The 26781-nt window shown below is 44.5% G+C and overlaps 1 protein-coding gene across 11 annotated transcripts in view; it reads left to right on the top strand.

The window, feature by feature from the left end:
* Window positions 1-276: 276 nt before the first annotated feature.
* Window positions 277-26781, top strand: part of APBB2 (amyloid beta precursor protein binding family B member 2) — a 385290-nt gene continuing 358785 nt past the window's right edge. For 10 of the 11 annotated variants that reach the window (XM_070791344.1, XM_019962637.2, XM_070791343.1 and 7 more), the window contains exon 1: window positions 278-492. The gene's annotated coding sequence lies outside the window, so the exon portion shown is untranslated. Of the gene's footprint in view, window positions 493-26781 lie in introns of all 11 variants that reach the window. The other variant, XM_070791347.1, reaches the window with a different exon arrangement.

Genomic DNA, 26781 nt, shown 5'->3' with positions numbered 1-26781 from the left:
TTACCCAACTGCCTTTTGGTGCAGACAGACACCGAGCCACAAGGAGGGGATGCCGGGCTACCTCGCGTTGGGTCTCGACGTTCTGGCCCGCCTTGTCTCCTTGCCATCTTCTCGGATGATTAGGGGACTGTGAGTTCGAAAGGCCCCGAAGGCTCTGCCTGCAGGGGTCGCACTAGGAGCGCGGCCCGCCCCCTCCTCCTCGGCCCCCGCCCCCGGCCCCGCCTTTCTCGGGATCTGCCCCCGCCCGGTCAGGCCCCTCCAGCCTCTCCGCGCAGCCGCCGCCAAAGCCTGGAGAAGTGGAATCTCGCCGGCGCCGCTCCCTGCGCGGGACTGGCGGAGCGGCACTGGGCATGCTCAGTCGCCGGAGCCCGTCCTGGTCTCAAGTAGGAAGCTCGTGCGCTGCTCCCGCAGCTGATCCTGACGCTCCCGGCAGGGCGAGACTGGAGCAGAGCTGCCGGGCGCCGGAGCCGAGGCGAGCGCCGCGTACTGCCGGTGAGCACAGCTTTCTTCCTTGCTTTTACTCTGGATCCCGGGGCGGCCCGGGAGTGCTGGGGAGAGACTCGATCAGCCGCAGCGGCGTGGGGCTAGTGGCGGCGCGTAGCCCGGGCGGCTGCTCCTCTCCTCGCGGCCCCGAGGGCAGCGCGGCCACTGCCACTCGCCCAGCCGCAGCCACAGCTGCAGCAGCTGCCACAGCATCTGCAGCAGGCGTTCGCTGCGGAGTCTCGTGTGTCCCGCTCCCGTGCCGCAGGGCCGGGTGGCACGGCGATTGCGGGCTCACTCCTTGACTCCATCCCTTTGGCTTCTCGGCGCCCTCTTTCCCTCGGCAGCCGGGGCTTGGCAGGGCCTGAGGCGGGGGAGACAGGGTGGGAGGGGGTGCGCCGGGGGGGCTGCGGAGGGGAAAAAGCGAGGGTGGGAGCCGGCGGGGAAGAGCGCACACCCCCTTGCCTTGGCACCGGCCTCCGCTGTGCGGCTGGGCTCTCCCTCCACCAGCGGCAGCGCACTCCTGCCGGGAGTTGAAGACCGGGATGGATTCTAGGGGGTTCAGAGCCTAGCCGCTGGGAGATCAAAGGGGGAAAAGTTCATTTCCCTCTCGGAGGCAGGGAGCATTTTAACTAGAAAATGGCTGTGCGAAGGGGACCGAATCAGGGAAGCTGATCCTGAAATCCACTTTGCTGCCCGCCGGACAGAATGGAGGGTTGAACCCTAGAAATGACATTTGTGTGTTGAAAACATTGCTGGACGGAGGAGGGATGCGGAGTGCCATAGAAACAAAGGTGATCTTGACATCGGCGAAGAGGTCTAGAACTGAGGGGTCAGGGGCTAAGGGTCGAAGGACCGCAGGGCCTGAATTAAAAAAAAGCAAAAACCATTGAAAAAATCAGACAGAGTTGTGGCCGTTTTGTGGTCAAGTTCAGGGCAGTTTAGAGCCATGACTGTCCCAGACTGTTTTGGATGGATTGAGTGGTTGGGGAGGGCCAAACACTGAGAGGAGAATAAGGTCAGTGTCAGAAGCTCAGACAAGACTCGGCTCCGTTTTGATTAGAAGTCCCTCAGTCACTGGCTTTACATTGTGCCTGATGACTTAGGTAAAATACTCAAAGGATTCTCTTAAAATGATGCCAGCAATCATATCTGAATTCCAAGAAATGGGGAAACTTTGTGAGGTTGGCATTGGTTTGTTCTTTGTTTTAATATTTCACTGATTTAAAAAGCAAACAGTGGCATCCTGATCTGTTGTTCTGGATTGGGGGCTCTTAAGTCTTTGGTTTATTTTTCTTGTCATGAATTTATTTTTCACATCTTGTCCTCAAATGGCCATGATAATTAAGAGTGCATTCGGGTAGCTGGGCGTTCAGGAAGGGGGGTTTCTTTATGAAGCCACATTGTGGTGTTTTCAGTTTGTAGCTTGGAAGCAATATTTGTTGAGCAGTTTATGGTAACTTGCAGAGTCCTAGAAATGGCAGTTTTGAAAGGGTGACATTTGTTAAGAGGATGAGGAGCCTCAGGGTTGGGGTGGGGGGCGTCTGGAATGCTGAGAGAACACAGGTGGCGGTAGAGTGCAGTGGGCTGGCAGGCAGAGCACCTGGGGATAACAGATGAAGATCTCAGTAGCTGTTCTTTGGTCATTGGCTAATTATATGACCTCAAAAAATCACTCAGGGACTCCATTGGCTGGGGTCGGTCTAGATATTTGCTCAGAGCGTTTGAGAAGAAATTCTAAAGTTAAGATCCTTTTCCAGGGAACTGGAAAGGAAAGAAATGTTTCTTTCATTCTCTCTTCAAAAGGATGTTAATACAGTTAACTAAGTAATTCACCTGCATGGAGCCAGCACAGTCCCATTTTCTGAAACTTTTGTAAAGTGCTAGTGGAAAAACGCAGGAGCTGAAGTTGAAAAGACTGACTTCTTACAGTTAACTGGAGTAATAAAAATCCTGACTACAAAATCATTTAAGAAAAATCGGCTAAATAGTGGAAGAATCCGCATGTACAAAGATAAAATATTTTAAAACTGTTACTCTTTTTATGTCATGTTTCAAAGTTTGATGACTTTTTTTTTCCCTGCCACCAGAGAAACAACAAAAATCAATTTTTTTTTCTTTTTTTGTTACAGCAGGAATACTGGGAGGCTTGCCATTGTATTGGAACAGTATTATGTTGATTATCCTGATTTTAGGATATCTAAATTTGTCTCTTAAAATAAATGGGATGTTGTCTGAATACCTTCTTCAGTTTTAAAATATTCAGCACCCTGATTTAGTATAGCCCCTTACACTTTTCATGGGCACAGGACAGACTTTTAGAAAAGTATTGTAAGAAGATATTACTGCTTATGAGGGCGATGCTTATTTTCCTCTCCCAAGTTAAGGAAAGTAGCATTTGTTCATTACTATGTGTCAAGTCTGATATTCAGACTCTTACACATCTTATACGTTGTTATCTCTGACATAAATGTCAGCTTCCCAAGAAAATCCCTCTGAGGAGGTGGACAGTTCATTGCTTGTAAAGCAGTAGAACTTCCGAGTTTTATTTTATATAAGACTATGTTTAACTGCTTTTATTATTCAATAAGCATTCTCTTGTAAGACATATTTGATTTGTTATTTGGAATTAGATTTGATTGGAACAGCATGTCTTCAGAATGATTTGAATGTTTTTAAGAAGCTTCTATTCAGATTTAAAAACTTTTTTTATGTTCATTTATTTTCAAAAGAGTTGTACTACTAACAAATGAATGTAAGGAAGATATGCCCAGATTACCCATTTTAATTTTACATGTTATTAGCGCATATTCTGGGGCTTCCTGGGTAGCTTAGCTAGTAAAGAATCTTCCTGCAATGCAGGAGACCCTGGTTCGATTCCTGGGTGGGGAAGTTCCCCTAGAGAAGGAATAGGCTACCCACTCCATTATTCTTGGTCTTCCCTGGTAGCTCAGGTGGTAAAGAATCTGCCCACAATGCAAGAGACCTGGGTTTGATCCCTGGGTTAGGAAGATCCCCTGGAGGAGGGCATGGTAACCCACTCCAGTATTCTTGCCTGGAGAATCCCATGGACAGAGGAATCTGGAGGCCTACGGTCCATGGAGTCACAAAGAGTCAGACACAACTGAGTGACTAAGCACAATGCATACTCTGCATGTTGTTACGTGTTGATGGTGTGAAGTAGTTTGTCAGAGTGACAGATGCTCCATAGTAAATGTCTAGTGGCATTTCACAAAAAGACCACCAGCCAGGGAATCCCAAGACTTGCCTTCTGGGCCGGGGTTGTCTGCTACTTAAATTTACTGTGTGACCTTGGGAAACTCAGTTTTCCCATCTGTAAAATGATGGTGTTGCAGTAGAAGGCACCCTCATGGTGTCTTTTGAGCCTTCAGGTCCCAGTCCAGGGGCCTGTGATGCAACCATTTGAAAAGGAGGACTACAGGTGAAGCCTTAGATGAAGCTGATTTTGTTTCACTAAGTCTGGGCTGTCCTGCTTTATGGAATTGTTGTTCAGTTGCTAAGTTGTGTCCAACTTTTTGGGACCCCATGGACGGTAGCCTGTCGGGCTCCTCTGTCCATGAAATTCTCCAGGTAACTGTGGTGGGTAGCCATTCCCTTCTCCAGGGTATATTCCAAACCCAGGGATTGAACCCAGGTCCCCTGCATTGGCAGGAGGATTCTTTATCACTGAGCCACCAGGGAAGCCTACTGTGTGGAATGCCCTTCATTTTGTTGCCCATTTCTTACATCCCTTCTAGTTTTTGTTTGTCAAAGAATGATTGTCATAAAATTAACTCTGTGGGGCTGCAGTTGAGGTAGGAGAAAAGGTAATAATTAGATTTGGGTAGAGCACTTTAGGTATTTGAAATTGTTTTACAGCATCTTCTGAAGAGATTCTGCTCCAGGGCGTGCAGGTGGTCTAAGGAATAAGCCTCTTCAGGGGCTTTAGAGGAGACTATCCTGTGCCTTGGTTGCCAGGGCACCTATATGAACTTTGGGCAAACTTTTCCCATGTCCCTGCCTTGTCTCTTTAGCCTTTGATCAGAGTTGCAGCCCTCGGTCTCTGGAATAAACTGATCATTATCATTTCATGTTAGCACCATCACTGTACTGAGCAGATGCCCATGCTGTAGTACCAGGAATGATGGCTGTCCAAATGTACCTACATCAACTTTTTTTTTTTTATAATCTGTGATGGGTCGAAGGAAACCTATCTAATTTGATGTTTGTAATGTACTTCGCTTTTAATATGCTCTCAAAACTCAGCCTCATTAACCTTTAAGTGAGGCAGGTGAAGAGAAGCCAGAGTTGTTGCTGCTGCTGTTGCTAAGTCACTTCAGTCGTGTCAGACTCTGTGTAACCCCATAGACGACAGCCCACCAGGCTCCCCCGTCCCTGGATTCTCCAGGCAAGAACACTGGAGTGGGTTGTCATTGCCTTCTCCAATGCATGAAAGTGAAAAGTGAAAGTGAAGTCGCTCAGTCGTGTCCAACTCTTAGCAACCCCATGGACTGCAGCCTACCAGGCTCCTCCATCCATGGGATTTTCCAGGCAAGAGTACTGGAATGGGGTGCCATTGCCTTCTCCGGATTTAAATAAGTGATAATAAGTAGATGGTAGATCTAGTGCTTCTGATCATAACTAGGCTCCAGGGCTGCTGGGCCTGTGGTAGGAGTAGGGCAGGAACCGCAAACACCAGATGAGAGCTGAAGAGACGCAGTACGGGGGGGTAGAAAGTCAAGTCATCACAACTTGGCAAGAAGTAAGAAGCCTTGGTCTGTTTCAAGGTATGAGGGGGCATGGGGTGTAGAGTTACAGGAGACATTCCCTCTCAACATAATCTCTTTTTCATAATATTTTACCTGGTCCTCTAAGTATTGAACAAATGCTAGGACAGGCATTATTTTTGTAATCAGGAAAAAGTCACAGCATATTATTTATTGGTATGTAAAATGTGTAGATTCATATGGACAGCTCTGGAAAGATAACATGGAAAAAATGAATGGTATGGAATATGAATTAAGGTTTTTCTTTATTGTTTGTTAGTTATTTGGTAGTTGTTATAAATAAAGTGAACCATTCTGTCCTTTGCCGCTTGTGGAAGTCTTACAAAATTTTATCTGCTAGGTTATAACTAAAGTTTTTGAAGTGTAACTCTCTCGGAAAGTATGCTTCAGGAATGCTTGAAGTAGGAGGCAGAGCGGTTTTGTTTTGATTTTTCCTTTTCAAGTTGAGTAAAAAGAATGCACTTTTGGAACCGGGCTGGGAGAAGTATGCACTTAGGAGGATGAGGTTGGGGAGAACTTACAGAGCTCCATAGAGCGAAGGCAACGCTGTTGTTGAAGAAGGAAGCCTTGGCATGACTGGTGGTATGGAATGTAGCGTTTCCCAAACTGCTGCCCTGTGAGTAAGAGTTTAGTTAGTGGAGTGTCTACCGTATGCACGTCACAGCGCTAGGGCTGTTGTCTGTTGGTGAGGTTTCCACTCTCCTTATCCGAGTGATAATGATGACCATATAGTGAGTATTTTCCAAGTGTGTTCAACTGAGAAGATCTGTCCTTTTCTCTGAGATTATGCCATTCTGAACTGATGGGAATATTTTTATTTGGCAGCTTAATCATCCATGAAATTGATAAGTCTGGGAATCTGGGCCTGAGATATAGGGAGCTCTGCCCTCAGGATCAAGTTGACTAGTGGAGGCCAAGACACACTGGAGCTTGTGGGTGAGCTGATGGGGCCTTCCAGGAATGTGGAATCATTGGTACAGACTCAAGGTCCTAGGAGCTGAGAAGAAGTTAATTTCGAAAGTGCTCTGGGAATCAGCAAGTATTTTTGAATTATAGCCCAAGAATGACAAGGAAAGTGCCAAGATGAAAGATGAGGTTCTGAGAGAGCAGAAAGGACAAGTGACTGAAATGTGAATTTTAGCAGGCAGGGCCTCAGAATGACAGATTGTGGTGTTTGTTTTTTTGCATATAGACTTCTTTCTGCCCAAATGGCATGCTCTAACAATTCAGGATTGGTGATTCTAGGAAATGCTGTTGGAGTTACAGCCGTAGAACTGGAAGTGGTGTTATAGCCGGCTTGGTTTGCACCTCTTCAGTATCATGCCCTCCACGTGAGCCTCGATGAATCGCTGGAGAAGGTTTATGGATAATTTGCTCATGGAATTGGGATTGTTCACCTTTAGTGTGAGTAGCTGACAGGAGGGTGGGAGGTGAGGAAAAAAACACAAATTACTTCTGAGTTTTAAATAGTGGCTTAAGAAAATAATTACTTTTCAGATAATACTTTAAAATCTGTACTTAGTAATATTTGGATCTCACTGGTCTTAATAATATATTATTGTGGAACTCTGTGCAAAGAGCTTGTTTTAGCTGTTACCCTATTTAATTCTTACAGAATACTGTAGTGCTGTTCCCATTTTAGAGATTAGGAAACTGAGGGCCTTTTCACTAAAGGCTGCGTGTGTATACATGCATGTGTTTAGTTGTGTCTGACTCTTTTGAAACCCAATGGACTGTAGTCTACCAGCCTCTTCTGTCCATGGGATTCTGTAGACAGGAATACTGGAGTGGGTTGCCATGTCCTTCTCCAGGGGAAATTCCCGATACAGGAATTGAACCCGTGTCTCTTGTGTCTCCTGCATTGGCAGGTGGATTCTTTACCACTAGCACCAGCTGGGAAGCCCAAAGGCAACATAGTGAGCAGTAATGCTTGCCTTGCAACTGCTGTCACCCCAGAGGAGTGTGTGGGCTGCTGAGGAATGAGGAGGTGAAGAAGTAACATTCATCAAGGGTGAATTCTGCCTGGTGCTATATAGGAAACACTTCACTTCGTTTTTTGGGGTATCTTCTTTTTTCCCTTTTTATAGGTGAGTAAACCGGGTTCAGAAACTTTAAAGGACTTGCCCAGGCCCTAAACAAAGCCTGCATTATTTTTTCCACCACAACATGAAACTTTCCTAGATTCAGCCTTTGGGAAGAAGATGAAAATTTCACCTTTCATCCATTTATAGAATCCCGCTAACCTGAATCTGCATACTTAGTGATGGAGCCATTGCCTCCAGATGGTGGCCTCATGTGCGTTTCTTTCATCTGAACACACATTGAATAGTAGAAAAATCCAAATCTAATTTCTAAATATGTCTGAATCTAAGGGTTGCTGTGTTGAATCTCTCTGGGAAAACTCTGGTCAAGGATATTTCTGTTGTAAATAAAATGCCCCCGAATCTGATCAGTTGTCACATGTCAATCGGGCAGTGTTGGGGTGACAAGGCCTTTGATGACTGGAGGAACCTGAGGATTTCAGGGCCTTTCCAAGCAGCCCCAAGGCTGACTTGAGACTTCTGGCTGCTGGAGAGAGGGTGGTGGGTGTGCCTGTTCTTACCTTCTGATCTGCATCTGGTTTCCCAAGTAGACCTTTGTTTTGGGCAATAGAGTCAGTCAGTGGCCCTGCAGTAATGAGTGTATCTGTTTGCTTGGCAGACTGTGTATCAGCACAAGTTATAATATGAATAAGTAGAATTTCCTTAGTATGAGTTAGATTTCTTGAGTTCGTTCCCCAGTGAACAAATACAGCTGAAGTTCTGAACAGAACTGACGCATAGCCTGGACTTAAAGTGAACTGAGAGGGGTGTAGATACTTTGAAAAGCACTGATTCAACCTCAGATTTTGACCAGAACCTCTCATCCTCTCCGCTAACCAAACTTTATTTGTTTATACCTTTTCGAGATCCCTAGTGAAGACAGACATGCAATCATTTAGGGACACCCAGAAACCTTGGCTTCGTTTGTCCATGCCTTTGTTCAGCAAATGTTTATTGAATACAGACTTGGCGCCAGGTACAGTGCAAAGTGTTCAGGAAGACAGGAATGTCCTGGAGTGTCATTATAAGGTGCTTCAGTAGAGGCATTTGTGAGGCTCTGAGCGAGGGGAGAAGGGAGAACAGGAAGACCTTACAGGCTTTCTAGGAGCCATGGCAAAGGACTATAGTAAAACTCACTGCTACAGAAAGTCCTTCAGCTGTCTCCTTTTCCATTTTACGTTGGTTTAGTGGAAGTGTGGTAGCCTGCTTCTTCTATCCAACAGCTGGTGTTTGCTATTGCTTCTATAAAGGACCTAGAGATTTGGCCTTTCAAATCTCTATAGCTGTGGTTCTCGGTGGGGGACGGGGCCGGGGGTGGGGGGGCATTGGCAATACTCCTGGAGACATTTTTGATTGTCATGATTGTCAAAGCTGTATGACTGGCATCAAATGGGTGGAGGCCAAGGATGCTGGTAAGTGTCCTGCAGTGCGTGCTCAGGAGAGCCCTGTGGGGAGGCAGTTGAGGTTTGGTGGTTTGACTCTCAGCATCCCAGTACTGCTCTACGGTTCCATTACCGTATAATCTTGGACAGCACAGTTGGACCACAGACTTACACAGTGCCTCAGCTTCCCCAGAACATGGTTGTTATGAGGGTTTCATGAATATAATAAGGGCTTACAACAATACTTGGGGGAGTTCCCTCGTGGTCTAAGAGTTAGGATTCGGCGCTTTCACTGCCATGCCTGGGTTCAGTCCTTGGTTGGGAAACTGAGATCCTGCAAGATGCATGCTGAGGTCAAAACAAAACAACCCCCCCAAAACCCAAACCAACCAAACAAGAAAACAGCACTCAGTCTCTAGTAAGACCTTATAGCTGAGCTTGTGTGCCACCTGTCAGTATGCATGGAGTAAGAACTGGCCATTGTTGTTGTTTCTCTGCTTCCTTTTTGTCTGTGAGTTTTATTTTCCACTGTTTCCACTTCTTGATGCTAGGACTTTGCCTTTCATCCATTTTTTTCCCCCAGGGACTTGAATTTCTGCCCTTCATGAACCTTCCCCCTAGAGGGCTGAGAAATATACTTACGACTTTCCTTAGCTCTGTCTGTTCTGGGAATGGTGAGAAAACGGGAAGCAGGTCAAGGGAGAAGTTGCATTGCTTCTGATTGTCACAGCTCCCTTCTCTATAAAATTCTGTGCAGGATTCAGAGGCAGGCGGTACTGCCTGCTCAGTAACTCTTCCCGCTACGCCCACCAGCTCCACCCCCAAGTTAGGTGCCTGCTGTTTCCAAAATACCCTGTAATTGGGTCACAACATTATCTGCCTGCTGGAAATCATTTCTAAAAATCAAAGCAAACATTCAGTCTGTCTCAGCGGGCTTTGAAATGTCTCTGTCCTATACTTTGGGGCTTTGCAGAGTTATTCTGAAAACAAAGCAGACTTGTTGTCTCAATTAGGTGGCAGTCTGTCTATGACCTGGAGCTTTGTCATATCAATATTTTCACTTGCAAGTGTGCTTCTGACTTCATGGTCGTTTCTGACTTTCGACAGGTAGGTGAGCTTGTGAACTCTGTGTGTGTGTGTTAGTTGCTCAGTCTTGTCTGACTCTTTGTGACCCCATGGACTGTAAGCCTACCAGGCTCCTCTGTCCATGGAATTCTCCAGGCAAGAATACTGGAGTGGGTAGCCTTCTCCAGGGGATCTTCCTAACCCAGGGATCTTCCTAACCCAGGTCTCCTGCATTGCAGGCAGATTCTTTATCATCTGAGCCACCAGGGAAGCCCTGTGGACTCTATGCAACAGATCAAAAACTGTTGAATTTTTATAAGGTGATTGACTTGTAGAGGTTTTCATTTAGTGTTTTGAATGGTATCAACAGACTAGAGAAAAATTAAGTTCAATTGATACAGCTTTCTAATTCCTTCCCCACGACACAGTCCTCTTTCCGCTGAGTAAGAGCAGTGGCCTCTCAGTGGCCTCCTGGCTTGTCCATTCATTCAGTTTGGCTTCTCAAGCACTGGGCGCTGTTCCAAATGATGCATGTGGAAACTGACCACGATGGCCACTGACTCTGACAGCTAAAGAATAGCTACATAAAATGTGATGTGTGCTCCTGGGAGAAGTGCTCAGTGCTTCCCTGACAAGCACCTGCCCTGCTGGGGTGTGAGGTGTGTGTCAGGCACCACCTCCCAGGAGAAGGGGTGCTCCATCTGTCCCACTGCACACCCGGTCCCTCCATCTGTGCAGCAGAGTAAGGCGTTCCTGATCCCCGGCTCCCACTCAGAGCCTGCTGTTTCTGAGAGTGTGTGTTACCATTGCTAGTCACCTCTCACCTAGGAATCTGCAACTCCTCCTCTGGCACTCCTCCTTGTTCTCAACACTGCCTCCAAGGTGATCTTTTGAAGTCTGCAGGTCTGGGCACGTTCATTCCTTTCCGCAGGGGCTCCTCGTGGCCCTCAGGGTGAAGCCCTGGCCCCTTGGTGCCACACCTGCTCCACTTCATAGTCTCCTGTGCTCTCCATCTCATGCTCTGAGCTCAAGCCTCATGGTTTTTTATAGATGCCAGTTTTTCTCTGGCCCTTTATCCTGTTCCCATCGCCTGCAACCATCCTTACCGTCTGTCTGTTCTTTACCTGCTTGACTTTTGTAACCCTTTCAGGAAGTAGTTTAATCATCGTGCACCTCAGTGCGCGTCAGTAGCCTGCGGGCATGTTATAGCGCACAGGGCCGGCCCCACGGCAGGGCTTCTGATCCCGCAGGCCTGTGGTGTAGCCTGATGAAAGTCTGTACTTCTAACAGCTTCCCAGGAGATGCTGATTCTGCTGGTCTGGGGCCCACACTTGGAAGACCACTGGTGTACCCAGGACAGGGCAACTGGCTTTTCTGGCTCCCACAGTGAGCTCCTCACCCCCACTTACAGCCCACCATTGTTACCACACAGAATTGTATCCATTTACTTCCCTGGATCCTCTTCTGGTCTTCAAGTCCTTGAGGGACAGCACTGTGACTTCTCCATTTTCATGTTCCCGGTGTTTCAGAAGTCCTGGGTACTCAAGTAACATTTGTCAAAGAATGAGGATGTGAGTGAATAAGAGTGTTGTCATTGGTAAATATGCCCCAGGACATTTTCAGCAGCTAGTTGAGAGTTTATCCCCAGATATGATGGTATAGACTTACAGCATGATGTTAATGGGGTTGGTATGTGTTAATGTAAAAGCTGATTAACTTTTGTGATTTTTGTGTTTAATTCTAGAGAGGTCTTGGGAAGGGGCTCAGTTTAAACTCATTGTTGTTTCTAGAATGACTCAAAAGTACATTGTTTTCTTATCATGGCTCAGAATGAAAACATGTGTCCACAGGAAATGGAGATATATTTAATTTTGCAACCACAGCATAAGCATGGCCTCTCTATTTGAACTAATAAATCATATTGAACTGAAATTAAATATAACCAGATGTTTCATCATTTCTCCAAGCCAGAGGGAGGGATAGCCAGAATACTTCACTTCCTCATTCATTCTGCAAATGTTTATTAAGCACTTACTGTGTGCCGGTGGGGCCTAAGGGTATGGCAATGATTAAAACATTCTCTGCTGCCTTTGCGGGGGGCTCTGTGAAATAATAGAGATGGGTAATGTGATGTAGAATCCTAGTGGGCTCCTATTGATCAAGTGGCCCTAATGGGTGACTACTAAGTCATGGTCATGGCAGGATCATGAGTGAAAATCGCTCAGTCATGTCCGACTCTTTGCGACCCCATGGATTATACAGTCCATGGAATTCTCCAGGCCAGAATACTGGAGTGGGTAGCCTATCCCTTCTCCAGGGGATCTTCCCGACCCAGGAATTGAACCCAGGTCTCCCACATTGCAGGTGGATTCTGTACCAGCTGTGCCACCAGGGAAGCCCTCGAATACTGGAGTGAGTAATCTATCCCTTCTCCAGGGGATCTTCCCAACCCAGGAATTGAACCTGGGTCTCCTGCATGGCAGGCAGATTCTTCACCAACTGAGCTATCAGGGTCAGAATCCTGGAGATGAGCAATTTCAGGCCAGGAGAATGGTGCAGAGAGCCTCACTTTAAAACATCTCTTTGGTGATGGAGGGTGGGGTGGGGAGGAGGAGAAGTAAGGAGTTCTGGATTAACAGAAAATAGATAAACACAATTTAGGAAACTATATTCAGTATCTTGTGATAACCTGCAGTGGAAAAGAATCTGAAAAAGAATACATATCTATGTAAACACTTTGCCATACACTTGAAACTAAATAAACCAATTAAAAAAAATAATCAAGGAATATATCCCCCCAACAATAAAAAGCTCTTCAAGGAGCCCTAATGCTCCTAACATCCAAAAACTATATTGATGTTGCCTTATTATTTTTTCTGCTCATTCAGGCCTCAGCTCTAGCTTGCCTTGGTTCCACAGCCTCTAAAGCAGTATTTCTCAAAGTGATTGGAAACCTGAATCATTGGAATAAACCATAAATCATTGTGAATAAAGGCTTCTGTGTTAAATTCAGAAACTTGTATGTACCTACTCATCAGCATACTCGAGAATTCCTGCTGAAAAGAAATTTGTTAGCTTTCTTTAACCCAGCACTTGCCTGTGGGTGCATTTGCACAGCCTCTTCTGAACAGGTGTTTCTTGGTGTGCACCTTAAACAGCCTGCTCTAAGGTTCTGCTTTGCATGCACCTGAAGGAATGTTTCATGTGAGGCAGATTTCTCTCTGCTTCCTTTCTACTCCCTGTTTCTCATCGCTCATCAACACTTTCTCATCCTTGTAGAGGACTACAGGATGGCTTAGTGGTAACAAATCCGCCTGCCAATGCACAAGTCATATGTGCATGGGGAAGATCCCCTGGAGAAGGAAAGGCTACCCACGCCAGTATTCTGGCCTGGAGAATTTCATGGACTGTATAGTCCATGGGGTCACAAAGAGTTGGACAGGACTGAGCAACTTTCACGTTCACGCCAGTGCAGGAGACGCAGGAGACACGGGTTTGATCCCTGGGTCAGGAAGATCCCCTGAAGGAAGGGAAGTTAACCCACACCAATGTTCTTACCTGGGAAATCTCATGAACAGAGAAGCATGGCTGGCTACAATTCATGAGGTCGCAGAGTTGGACATGATTGAGCACTCACACATGCAGGATCTTCAGTTGGGACAGGATTTCTTTTATTGATTTTCCTCATGCCTGATCAGTAGATCAGTCCCCCTGTCTTGGGTCCAGAGATAAATGGCATTTTGAGCCTGAGAGATTGTTGCTCGTTTGGTGCATTTAGGGGAGGAACTGGCTAATGGAGAGTGGTTTTTTACCTTCGTTGTTCAAATTACGACTTCATTCTGTTTTCTTTTGGGTATCGAGACGTTGTCCTAGAGGTCAGCTGACCTCAGGTGGAAGGAGAGAGAGGAGTGACCAGTTGGAGTTGCTAAGGCTGAGCATTTGATATGAAAAAAAGAAATTTGGGGTCACGACTTGGTTAACCTTGACCTGGGTTTTTACTGACATGTTGGAATCTTAATTCCAACTTAAAAAAATACTGGCTTTTGGATTATTTTTCTGTTGAGGTATGTTTAGTTTTGGTCCTCCCTGAAGTCAGGGAAGATGGACTAGGTCCATCTTTTTGGAGAGTTTTATTCTCCAATCATGTTTATGGTTCTAGTTTGGCACAGAGGCCAGGAAAAGAACTAGGTGGGGCAAGCTCACTGAAAATTTTCATTAGAGGGAGAGCCCAGAGTGAGTCTTTTGAAAGGATATTAGTGTAGATAGCATAATTCAGAGTAAAAGAGCATTTGGTTCTGTTGCCAGGGGTGGGGAAAGGCCCCTGTCCCATGTTGCTGACTTTTCTATATTTGGGGAGACTCCCAGAGAGATGCAGTAATACTTCACTGAGAAGAGGGTTAAAAGAAGCTGCAGATGTAGATGAAAGAGCCCTTCCTCCCTCCAAGGAAAGGAGAAAGTTCCTTCCTCCCTCCAAGGAAGGAACCTCCTGGAACGTGAGGAGAATTAGGGCTGGGAGTCCCTGGGGATTCCTTTTAGTTCTGGGAATTGGTGCTTTTGGGTCCCCGGGGTCAGGGTGCTCTTTTCTTGGCACTGGTGCTTTCCCTAAACGGGATGGGAAATTGAGTGTGACCGGTCTCGTTGGATACCATTACTATGGTCAGGCTTCCCAGGTGGCGCTGGGAAGTGGTCAAGAATCCACCTGCCAATGTGGGAAAAGCAGGAGACGTAGGTTCGATCCTTGGGTCTGGAAGATCCCCTGGAGAAGGAAATGGCAATGTGCTCCAGTATTCTTGCCTGGAGAATCCCATGGACAGAGGAGCCTGGCAGGCTACAGTCCATGGAGTGGCAAAGAGCCAGACACCACTGAGCATCTGAGCACAATTTCTGTGGTCAGGATCTCCATGTCTTCAACCACTCATTATCCTAAAATTCAGGGAGAAGAAACTCCCACATTTGAATTAAATGGATTCCAATGCTTTGAGCAGAAAATGTATGAGCAGCGCTGCAACAGAAGTAAGGCTCACCACTCTTATTCATGAGACTCAGCAACTGGGTCAGTGTCATTTTCTAAAAATGTCTTTTTTTCCAGGACTTGAGGTTATTTGTACTAAAATAAATAAAGGAAGTCTTGCATTCCATCAACTTACGTATAATGGTCCCCCGATCAAAGCCATCTCCTGCTGACTTGAGTTTTATTTTAGCTTAAATCATTTTCCGTTACTGGTACTAGATCCTGCTGTTATGTATATATTTTACAAGCTGCAAGCAGAAATAAGAAGCAAAAATAAGATGTGGCATTTTATTGAATTTTGTCTTTTTTTCCTCTTTTGTTCTAAGAACATGTGGCTTGCAAGAAAAACCAATAAAAATAGACAATAGGGGAAAGTGTTGATTTGTAGCATTATTATCTTTATTTCTTGTAAAGGAAACAAGATTTTCATTAGATGCTGTTGTGCTGTTTTCCATTGAGAGAGAGAACAGTGGGATGGATGGCCCATTCAGAGTTTATATATCTTTTTGCTTAACATTTAAATGATTTTTTTTATGAACATTTATAAAGGTGTTACTTTCTTTTTGCAGCAACAACTATTAAGCAGTGTGGTATTAGCATGCCCCAAACAGTTTCTTTCCATTGGAGAGCTCGGTGGATACATATTTTCATGAAATCACATTTGCTTTACCTTCAGTGTTGACCTTGAAAACTAGCTTTTGAAATGCTTAGAGATATATCTTTTTGATAGATGGTTAAATTAAAGACGGAGTATACCTAGTGTGATGCAGTTTTAAACATTTTATTTGCATAGAGTGAAAAATTTTGAGAGAATGAATAGAAACAAGTAGAGATTTCATAAAGTTGGGGGTGGCTTTGCTGGCTTACTCTTAATTCTTCCCTAGCCATTCTTAGTGTTCTTATATCCTTTTGTTGTTGTTCAGTCACTAAGTAACCTCTGACCCTGGAACCCCATGGACTACAGCAAACAGGCTTCCCTGTCCTTCACCATCTCCTGGAGTTTGCTCAAACTCATGTGCATGGAGTTGGTGATGCCATCCAACCATCTCATCCTCTGTTGCCGCCTTCTCCTCCTGCCCTCAATGTTTTCCAGCATCAGGGTCTTTTCCAATGAGTTGGCTCTTTGAATATATCCTTTTAACAATGAGTTAAAAGGGAAACGTAATTCTTGTTTTCAGTTCATTTCAGTTCAGTCGCTCAGTCATGTTCGATTCTTTGCGACCCCATGAATCGCAGCACGCCAGGCCTCCCTGTCCATCACCAACTCCCGGAGTTCACTCAGACTCACGTCCACTGAGTCGGTGATGCCATCCAGCCATCTCATCCTCTGTCGTCCCCTTCTCCTCCTGCCCCCAATCCCTCCCAGCATCAGAGTCTTTTCCAATGAGTCAACTCTTTGCATGAGGTGGCCAAAGTACTGGAGTTTCAGCTTTAGCATCATCCTTCCAAAGAATACACAGTACTGGTCTCCTTTAGAATGGACTGATTGGATCTCCTTGCAGTCCAAGGGACTCTCAAGAGTCTTCTCCAACACCACAGTTGAAAAGCAGCAATTCTTCAGTGTTCAGCTTTCTTCACAGTCCAACTCTCACATCCATACATGACCACTGGAAAAACCATAGCCTTGACTAGACGGACCTTTGTTGGCAAAGTAATGTCTCTGCTTTTCAATATGCTATCTAGGTTGGTCATAACTTTCCTTCCGAGGAGTAAGCGTCTTACTTAATTTCATGGCTGCAGTCACCATCTGCAGTGATTTTGGAGCCCAAAAAACTAAAGTCTGACACTGTTTCTACTGTTTCCCCATCTATTTGCCATGAAGTGATGGGACCAGATGCCATGATCTTCGTTTTCTGAATGTTGAGCTTTAAGCCAACTTTTTCACTCTCTTCTTTCACTTTCATCAAGAGGCTTTTGAGTTCCTCTTCACTTTCTGCCATAAGGGTGGTGTCATCTGCATATCTGAGGTTATTGATATTTCTCCTGGCAATCTTGATTCTAGCTTGTGCTTCTTCCAACCCAATGTTTCTCATGATGTATTCTGCATATACGTTAAATAAGTAGGGTGACAATATACAACCTTGACATACTCCTTTTCCTATTTGGAACCAGTCTGTTGTTCCATGTTCAGTTCTAACTGTTGCTTCCTGACCTGCATACAGGTTTCTCAAGAGGCAGGTCAGGTGGTCTGGTATTCCCATCTCTTCTTGTGTATTCACTTTTAATTCATCTAAAGAGTGTGAATTTCAAGGATGTTTCTTCAAGGAGACCAAATGGGAACAAAGAGAGAACTGGCATCATGCTTAGTGAAATAAACTAGTCCAAAAGGACAGATATTGTATGAATGTCCTTGTATGTGGTGCCTAGAGAAGTCAGATTCATAGAGACAAAGTGGAAGGTGGTTGCCAGGGCGTGGAGGGAAGGGGTAATGGGGAGTTATTGTTGAATGGGTTCAGAGTATCAGGTGGGGACGATGAAAAAGTTATGCAGATGCATGGTGGTGATGGTCACACAACAGTGTGAACATGCTTAGTTCCACAGAACTGTACCCTTAAAAATGGCTAAAATGATAAATCTTGTTATGTACATTTTACCACAGTTAAAAAGTGTAACAAAAAAGCAAGAGAACTGGTCCCATACACTCACCAGCCCAGGATACTGTGACCTAAGGAATTTTGGCTTGTTATCAGTTTGGAACCTGGGGGCCTGTTCTAGCATCTGTGTAGTATGCCACTGGGGCCGAGGCTTTGAGGGTTGGGAGGCAGTCAAGGACCCTGGCAGCTTGAGAGGGAATAGCTACCACTCACCTGAACCTCATCCCTAACTCCTGTGTTTTCAAAAGCTTTCTTCACTGTGAAACTAACGCTAACACAGACAGATTTGAAATAATCAGTTGGGTATGCCTTACATGGATCAGGGCTTCCCAGGTGGCGCTAGGGGTAAAGAACCTACCTACCAATGCAGGAGACTAAGAGACACAGGTTCAGTCTCTGGGTCAGAAAGATCCCCTGGAGGAGGGCACGGCAACACATTCCAGTATTCTTACCTGGAGGCTTCCATGAACAGAGGAGCCTGGAGGACTATAGTCCATAGTGTCGCAAAGAATTGGACACGACTGAAGCGACTTAGCATGCACACACGTTATTTGGGTCATGTTTTTGGCCATGTATATTACTGACTTCTACTTTGGAGATGAAGTGATTTGATAAAAATTAATCTTCATTGGGGTGTCCTCAAAAACTGTGGTACCTTTCCCATTTATTTAATTGATTATGCCCTCATAGTCAAGTGACCAGCTGACCTAGCCCTTCTTTTGCCTTGACCATTTTGTTCTAAAGAGAGTGTGGAGTTTAGAGCTAGACAGAGCCAAGTTTCGATTTGGGCCCTGCCCTGGGGTTGCTGGATATAGGAGGTGCCTTGCCTGAGCCACAGTTTCTCTATCTATGAAATATCCAGAATGATAACTGCCTGGATGGGAGGGTTTACTGTGACCATGTGAAAATGTGTGCTATAAACTGATCAAGTTATTTACTTTCTTGATTTCCTCATGTTGAAATGCTTGGTAGGTGGACCAGGCATTTTAGATGAACTCCACATTTGTTACTATGCTATGGAAGATGGTCCTTAACCAAAAACTTACATACTGTTTAGGATTAAAATGTTTAAAAAATAATTCTTTAAAAAAAAGGCTGGTGGGGAGACATTCATAATTGGCAGTAGTAGGTTTTTAAAAATTTTAAGATTGTATTTAACTTCTTGGCTGCACTGGGTTTGACTGTGCTAGGTCCTCACTGCTTTGCCTGGGCTACTCTTGCTTGTGCTCAGGCTTCTCATTGGGTGGCTTCTCTGTTGCAGAGCACGGGCTCTAGGCACGCGGGCTCAGTAGTTGTGGCTCTTGGACTCTAGCGCACAGGCTTGATTGTTGTGGCTCATGGGCTTAATTGCTATGAGGCATGGGGAATCTTCCAGAATCAGGAATTGAACCCATGTCTACTGCACTGGCAGGCCAGTTCTTATCCACTGCACCCCCAGGGAAGTCCTGTATTAATGCTTTGTGTTCAACTCCATGGTCTTGGTGTTGACTGTTATCTCCCCTGTCCCCTTTTAGTGTTTAAAGAGAATGTGGATGACAGTTCCCTAGTATGTTTGATGCCTTGTGTTATAGTTTGATAGATTTGGGAGACCTACAGATTGGCATTTGACCCTGGGTCAGTCTCGATCAGAAAAGGTTACATCCTTTTTCTTACAGAAAGAAGAATCCTATAGAATTATAAGTGAAAGTGAGAGTGTTAGTTGCTCAGGTATGTCCAACTCTTTGCGACCCATGGACTGTAGCCTGCCAGGCTTCTCTGTACATGGAATTCTTCAGGCAAGATTACTAGAGTGGCTTGCCATTCCTTTCTCTCGGGGATCTTCCCAACCCTGGGATTGAACCCAGACCTCTTGCACTGAAGGGTCATTCTATACCATCTGAACCACCAGGGAAGCCCAGAGATTAATTAGGGTTAATGTTTATTGAGCATTTCCTGTGAGACAACTCATTTCCTATGACTCACTGTGATGAATGCCTTACGTGGAGATCACTTGGCCCTGCTTCTCTATGAGGCAGCTACTGTTGTCATCTGCAAATACAGGTGGGGAAGCTGAGGCTCACCCAGGTTGTTCCAGGGCACACAGCTGGAGCAGGTGCTGGGACTGGGCTGAATGTAGATTATGAGGATGGAATGTGGCATGGGGAAGGCACTCAGTAAATGTGAATGCAAATGCTTGCATACACACACACACACACACACACACACACACACACACAGAACTTGGCATGGGGAAGGCACTCAGTAAATGTGAATGCAGATGCTTGCATACACACAGACACACACACACATACACACACAGAACTTGGCATGGGGAAGGCCCTCAGTAAATGTGAATGCAGATGCAAATGCACACACACACACACACACACACCCTTAAATGAATATTTCCCTGAGACACAAGAGCTACTAGATTGCAAAAATTAGGAAATTTCCCAGGAGAATGGAGAGAGTCTAAGGACCAACCAGTGTGAGAAAGCTTGTGTCAGAAACACAAACTGTTGTAATTGTAGCTGTTTTGCATTTTTTTTCTAATTGCTGTTTTAAACAAAGAAAAATGTCTATCCTCTCTGTAGGGTGATATATGCTTTTAAAGGATGTAACTGGGGTTGAGATGTTTTTCTTTAGGAAAAAAGTCAGTTATTTCTCTAATCACTGAGCATTCTGTCCTGAGAATGCACTCAGTATAATTAGAGAGGATAAGCTCCAGCCTCCAGGGGTGAGCAACTGGCCGTCTTGAAATGTTCTGTAAATATATTAGTCTGAAAATTGCATTTTAATGTGGTGTACTAGCAAAATTGAATTTTATTTGCCAAATTATTCCATGTTAATAGTGGTCTTTTTCTACAGGAAGTCTGTTACTTTGTTTTTAAAAAAATATAGGTCATTTGTTTCTTCCAAAATAATTGAACCATCCTCTGGAATAATCTATTACTACTTCCACTTCTGATTTGAGTTAGGATACTGATGGAATACAAAAAAGCAGATAGAATTTCATGTCAAGAATGTGACTTGAGAGAATATCATTTTGCCTGTGGTGTTTGCTTTGACTAACTTTGGCATCCTGTGCATGTGCATCCTGTTTTAAATGCTGTATTACTTTGCTAACAAAGGTTCGTCTAGTCAAGGCTATGGTTTTTCCTGTGGTCATGTATGGATGTGAGAGATGGACTGTGAAGAAGGCTGAGCGCCGAAGAATTGATGCTTTTGAACTGTGGTGTTGGAGAAGACTCTTGAGAGTCCCTTGGACTGCAAGGAGATCCAACCAGTCCATTCTGAAGATCAGCCCTGGGATTTCTTTGGAAGGAATGATGCTCAAGCTGAAACTCCAGTACTTTGGCCACCTCATGCAAAGAGTTGTCTCATTGGAAAAGACCCTGATGCTGGGAGGGATTGGGGGCAGGAGGAGAAGGGGACGACAGAGGATGAGATGGCTGGATGGCATCACTGACTCGATGGACGTGAGTCTGAGTGAACTCCGGGAGTTGGTGATGGACAGGGAGGCCTGGTGTGCTGCGATTCATGGGGTCACAAAGAGTCGGACACGACTGAGCGACTGATCTGATTGATATTTAAAATGAGTTAAGGCAGCTTTGTGGTCTTTTTGTCATCCAGGTGATGCTAGTAAAAATGTATTCATTTAATTAGTTATCAATGATGTCATCTAGGGAAACCATCTTGAAGAATAATTCTTGAGTGCTGAGCTGGTTAACAATTATTCTTGCCAGAGAATCTGTTTAAAGAACCAAAAAATTGTGAATTAGCCTGTTTTGGAAATTTCTAGTTGTTTCCTCAGCATACAGAGAAAATCAGGTTTCCATTGTGTGGTGATTAACAGATGAAAAAATCACAGTTGATGTAGGGTGAATGCACAAGTTTGACACTAGACCTTGGAAGGATATAGGGAAATTGTCAAGGGGTTAAATTTGAAATACATCCATTTACTTGCAAAAATTTTGTACTTCATTTACATGTTTCCTTGACCACTAATTTTTGTTGATGAAAATTTGAAGGCTGCATGTAATCTTAAACTGTTAGCTGTGGACCCCAAAGAATCAAAAGAAATGGACACTTAGGAGTTTTAAAAGAAAGTATAAATGATTATAAGTCACTATTATAGAATATTGTTTGGTGATTATCCATTGTAAAAATTCGGAAGTATTGCTTTGAAGGAAGAAAGGGTGGTGTATAGTAAACTGAGAATGTGAAAGTAAGCAGACTATAAGTATTTTGCTTTGAATTTTTCTAGTATATTAACCGACTTCCATTCTAGGGAAATACTCTTGTATGATAAACAAAGTTTCTAATTTACTCAAAATATGTTTACATTTTGATTGTGTTCTGTTTATCTTGTATGTAAAGAAATCCTTGAATCTCAAACATTTAACCACTTCCTTCTGTATTCAGGGCTTCCCTGATAGCTCAGTTGGTAAAGAATCCACCTGCAATGCAGGAGACCCTGGGTTTGATTCCTGGGTCAGGAAGATCTGCTGGAGAAGGGAAAGGCTACCCACTCCAGTATTCTTGGGCTTCCCTTGTGGCTCAGCTGGTAAAGAATCTGCCTGCAATGTGGGAGACCTGGGTTCGATCCCTGGGTTAGGAAGATTCCCTGGAGAAGGGAAAGGCTACTCACTCCAGTATTCTGGCCTGGAGAGTTCCATGGACTGTATAGTCCATGGGGTCATGAAGAGTCGGATACTACTGAGTAACTTTCACTTTCATTTACTGTTATTCAGGGGTTTGCTGGTGGTAAAGAATCCACCTGCAATGCAGGATACCTGGGTTTGATCCCTGGGCATCTTCCTCTGGAGGAGGGCATGGCAACCCACTGCAGTATTCTTGGAGAATCCCAAGGACAGAGGAGCCTGGTGGGCTATAGTCCATAGGATCACAAAGACTCAGACACGATTGAAGTGACTCAGCATGTTCGCACTCTGTATTCATAAGTGATTTGAGAACTAATAAATCTTGTTCCAATCAAGAGAATTAACTGGCTGTAAAAACGGAGTCATTTCCTTGCATCTCTGGAGTCAGTTCCGTATAGTGTCTTTGCCTCCCACCTCCCAGCCAATAAGTCTTAAGCTCCGGTAGTTGTGAATGTGACCTTATTTCAAAAGTGGTCTTTGAAGATGTCATTAAGATGAGGTCAGATTGGAGCAAGGTGGGCCCTTAATCCACTGTAAGTGATGTTCTTATCAGAAGAGAAATTTGGACACAGAGAGGGAGACTATCACGTGAAGACAGAGATACACAGACACAGAAAAAAGAAGACTACATGAAGATGAAGGCAGAGATTAGAGTTTCACTGGGACTACTGGAAGCTGGGGGGGCTTCCCCGGTGGCTCAATAGTAAAGAATCCACCTGTAATGCAGGAGACCTGGGTTTGATCCCTAGGTTGGGAAGATCCCCTGGAGAAAGGCATGGCAACCCACTCAAGTAGTCTTGCCTGAAGAATCCCATGGACAGAGCCTGATGGGTTACAGTCCATAGGGTCACAAAGAGTCAAACACAACTGAAGCAACTGAGTACTGGACGCTGGAGGAGGCTAGGAAGGATCCTTTCCTGGATGCTTAGGAGGGAGCATGGTCCTGCCAATATCTTGATAACAGAATTCAAGCCTCTGGAACTGTGAGAGAATATGTTTCTGTTAAGTCAAATAATTTGTGTTTGTTCCAGTATCCATAGGAAATGACAGGTCTTTAGAGTCAGACTGCTTGAGTTTGAATCCTGGTTTCACAGTCTAATGTGATCCTGAACCTCAAGTTATTGAAACTTGTCGTGCCTCAGTTTCCTCATCTGTAAAGTAGGGCTAAAAAGGATACCTTCCTCTTATAGTCATTAAAAAAAATGTGTATTTGTCTTCTTTTTGGTTGCGTTGAGTCTTCGTTGCTACCTGGGCTTCCTCTAGCTGTGGCGAGTGGGGGCGCTCTCCAGTTGTGGTGCTTGGTGCTTCTCCTTGTGGCGGCTTCTCTTGTCGTGGAGCTCAGGCTCTAGGGCGCGTGGGCTCAGTAGGTGCGGCACATGGGCTCAGTAGTTGTGGTGCATGGGCTTAGTTGATCTGTGGCATGTGGAATCTTCCTGGATCAGGGCTTGACTTCGTGTTTCCTACATTGCGTGGATTCTTATCAATACAGGTGGATTCTTATCCACTGTACTACCAGGGAAGTCCTCACATAGCCATTTTGAAGATAAAATATGTGTTTAGTACTTTGACCAGTTCCTGGTGCTATTACATGTAAAAAATTCAGTCATTCTAAGGCGCTCAAACCAGTCAACTCTAAAGGAAATCAACCCTGAATATTCACTGGAAGGACTGATGCTGAAGCTGAAGTTCCAGTACATTGGCGACCTGATGCGAAGAGCTGACTGATTGCTAAAGACCCTGATGCTGGGAAAGATTGAGGGCAGGAGGAGAAGGGGGTGACAGAGAAAGAGATGGTTGGATAGCATCACCAACTCAATGGACATGAGTCTGAGCAAACCTCAGGAGATGGTGAAGGACAGGGAAGCCTGGCGTGCTGCAGTCCATGAGGTTGCAAAGTGTCAGACACGACTAAATGACTGAACAACAACAGTATTCATGTATATATAGCAACTAAACAACAACAACAAAACTATATGGAAATGATTTTTTGACCATTCAACTAATATATACTGAGCTTTTTTAATAGCAAACTTCATTCGAGATAGTGTTCAGCCTGAACATAAATCCTTCAGGCGATCATTAATATGAAGAAGAGAAGTAGATTCTGTGTGGCATCTTTTTGGGCAAGAACTATCTCTGACCCTTCCTCTGGGCCTTGGGGAGTCCAATACAGGACCTGTGTCCTGGGGAGGCAGTGAGCATGAAGCCACACTGCCTCGGGTCAAGTTCTGATTCTTACTAGCTTTCACCTTGGGCAGTAATAGAATCTTTAACATTGTTTCCAAAATGTTGACAGTAATTGTACGTTTGTCGCTCGGGTTATGGTCAGAATTAAGTGGCTTCCCAGGTAGCGCGAGTGATAAAGAACCCACCTGCCCGTTCAGGAGATCTAAGAGATGCAGGTTCTATCCCTGGGTTGGGAAGATTCCCTGGAGGAGGGCATGGCAACCCACTCCCATTCCTGGAGAAGCCCATGGACAGAGGAGCCTGGAGGGCTACAGTCTATACATAGGGTTGTAAAAGAGTCAGACATGACTGAAGCAACTTAGCGTGCAAGGTTTAAGTGAATTAAAATACTCGAAGTGCCTGGCATAGTAAGCATGTAATAAATGTTGTTGTGTTATTAAATAAACCTCGAAAGTTTTCAAATTTGTAAATTAATTAATTAATTCATTCATTCTTTTGATATTAAGTGTGGAGAATTTAGATATGAATCAGATGCAACCCCTTTTCACTTAATAGTTAAGTCAGGAAAGATTAATTCATTTACATTTTAATAAAATAGTATATAAATAAGGCAAAGGGTGATAGAAAGAGCACGATTAATTCTCAGGGTTTCAGGTTTTAGAGGTTGAATTGGAGTTTTCTAGGCAACAAACGGCGAAGGCAATGGCACCCCACTCCAGTACTCTTGCCTGGAAAATCCCATGGATGGAGGAGCCTGGTAGGCTGCAGTCCATGGGGTTGCTGAGGGTCGGACATGACTGAGCGGCTTCACTTTCACGCGTTGGAGAAGGAAATGGCAACCCACTCCAGCTGCTACCACTAAGTCACTTTAGTCGTGTCTGACTCTGTGCGACCCCATAGACGGCAGCCCACCAGGCTCCATCGTCCCTGGGATTCTCCAGGCAAGAACACTGGAGTGGGTTGCCAGCAGGCAACAAAGGAAAGAAATAACATTAGGGGAAACGGGAGTAGTATATCCAGAGGCATGGCATACAGGGAGATATCCCCAGGGATTACTCACAGAGGTACAAGAGTTCCTCTAGTACCTGACTTTGGTCCTAGAGCCAGGGTTTGAATTCTGCCACTTAACTGCTGTGTCTCCTTAAGGTAATTTCTTGACCTCTCTGTGCCTCTGTATTTTCATCTTTTAAATAGGGATGAAAGACTTTGGGAGGATTAAATAAGCATATTAACTTGAAGTGCTTAGACTGGTGCTTGTCTAAAGTAAGTACTGAACATAAAGCATTGGCTCTTGTTAATGTTGTTATTCTTCAATTTGCTAAAAGACTACAAGGGCTAAGAAGGTTCACTTAATATTAAGTTCAATGATTCCTGTGGGCTTGGATCAATGCTGCACCGTTGGGTCCATACAGTCTCTTGAAAATAGCGTTCACCATTTGAACATTTGGATTAGGAGGTGAAAAAAAAATTACATTGTTTAAATAGAGGAAAAAGTGATTAAAATAGGCTAGACATTGGCACAAAGCTTTGTGCAGATTGCTGATTAGGCAAAATAAAAAAAAAAATAAACCCGCATGTTGAGCCAACATGGTTTTGTTTTTAAATCTGGTGAACCACCTGTATCTTTAAGTAATCAATTTAAAGATGGGTTTGTTAATTGTTTCCAAATTACCCAGTGACGTTGGTCTATGTTCTGAACCTGCGTAAGTTTAGAAAAACCACCACTGGAACGCAGCCCGTTGGTGCCCCTCTGTTGGCAGATGTTCAGAGGTGAAAGGAGGCGTGTGGCCTCAGGATTTCTTTGGCTACACTTCTCAGAGCTGTGATGGCAAGTGCATGAATTATTTCAGCTGTGGTCCAGTCTACTCTTATTTTTAGTTTTAAAGGGGGGAGTCATTTCCAATTGTGGTTTTCTTTCATCATGAGAATCATTCATTATGTATTCATTATGCAGTGTATTCATTATGACAAGGCTTAGGCAGAAGGAAAATAAAAAATAAACATCATCAGATATGTCAGCATTTGGAGATAATAATTGTTAACACTTGGGATGGAGCCTTTTAAGTCTCCTCCCACTTGCAAAAAAATTAGGCCGCTCTCCACTGCAAGGGCAAGCTAGCATTGGACACAGGGCAGCCTGGTGAGGGAGACCTTTGGGGAGATGTTTAATTAGAAAATTCAGGACAGGAACAACATAATGGTGCTCATGGAATTGTTTTACACTAAACTAGTTGAAAATGCTGGTGAGAATAAGTGGCTGAACAAAGGTTCTATTTACTCATTCACCATATTTATTGAGGGCCTGTGAGATGCTGGAGACAAAGCAGGGAACAAAGCAGATAGAAATCTGAGTCTTTGTGGAGCTTGCTTCCATTGTCAGGATTATAGACAGTAACTAAAGGAAATAAATAATCGACATTATAAGGTATAAGTACTGTGGAGCACTGAAGAATTGATGATTTTGAACTGTGGTGCTGGAGAAGACTTTTGAAAAGGAAGGGGATCAAACTAGTCAATCCTAAAGGAAATCAACCCTGAATACTCTTTGGAA

Source organism: Bos indicus, chromosome 6 (assembly GCF_029378745.1).
Source record: "Bos indicus isolate NIAB-ARS_2022 breed Sahiwal x Tharparkar chromosome 6, NIAB-ARS_B.indTharparkar_mat_pri_1.0, whole genome shotgun sequence".
Classification (NCBI taxonomy): Eukaryota; Metazoa; Chordata; class Mammalia; order Artiodactyla; family Bovidae; genus Bos; species Bos indicus.
Note: the sequence above shows the minus strand (reverse complement) of the source record. Positions and strands in the feature narration are given on the sequence as shown.